Genomic DNA, 1,405 nt, shown 5'->3' with positions numbered 1-1,405 from the left:
TCTCTCTCTCTCTCTCTCTCTCTCTCTCTCTCTCTCTCTCTCTCTCTCTCTCTCCCAAACCAGTCTTCACAACTGCAGACAAAGGATGGAGGGAAGAGAAGGGACCAGCACACATTGTGTCCTCTTTGTGTGCTTGTAACTGCACCAGATCTATCTTCTGTGTGGGAGGGTGGCTGGCTGTCAAGGTTCACCATAACACTTAGCTGTGACAGAGCGTCTGGAGACATCTGATTTCAAGTTGTGAGGGACACCTCAGCAGCTGCTCAGTTGAAAACCATTTTTGTATTTTACATTCTATGAGGAAAGATTGTGTGAAGAGGAAAGGGGCTAGTCAGCCAGGGAGGCCAATGGAGGTGCTCAGGGAAGGAAACGCCAGGGTCCAGACTGGCACTTTCTGAGCAGCAGGTGACAGCAGGTGACTAGGAAGCACATCAGGACAGAAAAGTCCCCACCACTATGTCACAGTGCCCGCTGCACTTCCCGTGGGACCATGGGTGAGTTCTATGCCACCCTGACCCTTCTACGCCCAGTTTCCAAAGCAGCAAAAAGGCACTAAGAGCAGAAGCCATCCGGGAGCTCCTGGGAGGGGACCTGGGAGGAATGCGGTTCACTTGGTGTGAGAGAGCTGATATACGCAACAGACACCATGAGTGATAGCTCATGTCCTACGGTTTCCCAGGCCAAGCCTTTGGAGTACACTGGGTGAGCACCTAGGGCTTCAAGCCACAGATGTGACCAGCTCTACATGCAAGTGGAAGCGCAGAAGTGAAATTCTGTCACGCCAATGTGACATTCCCTTCAGTCACTACTTGCCAGGGGACAAGTGGGGTGTGCTTCACGATCAGCCCCACATTGAAAAACCTTCCCTTTCCACTTCTCATTTATCTTTAACCTTCGAAAGAAGATTTCTGGGCTGGGAAGATGGCTTATCTGGTCAGGTACTTGTAAGTAAGGTAAGTGTGAGGTCCTGAGTTTGGATGTCCAGCATCCCTGTAAAAGCCAAGTGCAGTGCTGTACCTGTAATCTGAGTGCAGAGGTGGGGGTGGGGAGAGAAGGACTCTTAGAGCTCATTGGCCAGCCAACCTAGCTCAAATGGTGAGCTCCAGGTTTAGGGAGAGACCCTGTCTCAAAAAAAAAAAAAAAAATCTGGAGAGTGGTTGAGGAAGACGTGCACAGCACCCATACCCACACCACGTGTATATACAACACACACACATAAACACACATTCATCAAGTGTATACATAACACACATACTAAGTATATATACAATACATATCAAGTATATACAACACACACACCAAGTATATATACAACACCAAAACACATACACGCACACATGTACATACACATACACATACACATACACATACACATACACATACACATACACATACACACACACAC

At 48.1% G+C, this 1,405-nt stretch overlaps 1 protein-coding gene across 4 annotated transcripts in view; it reads right to left on the bottom strand.

Annotated features, from left to right (window-relative positions):
• Csmd2 (CUB and Sushi multiple domains 2) overlaps positions 1-1,405 on the bottom strand; it is a 553,245-nt gene that overhangs the window by 83,686 nt on the left and 468,154 nt on the right. The window lies entirely within an intron of this gene.

Source organism: Mus pahari, chromosome 6, assembly GCF_900095145.1.
Source record: "Mus pahari chromosome 6, PAHARI_EIJ_v1.1, whole genome shotgun sequence".
In the NCBI taxonomy this organism is placed as follows: Eukaryota; Metazoa; Chordata; class Mammalia; order Rodentia; family Muridae; genus Mus; species Mus pahari.
Note: the sequence above shows the minus strand (reverse complement) of the source record. Positions and strands in the feature narration are given on the sequence as shown.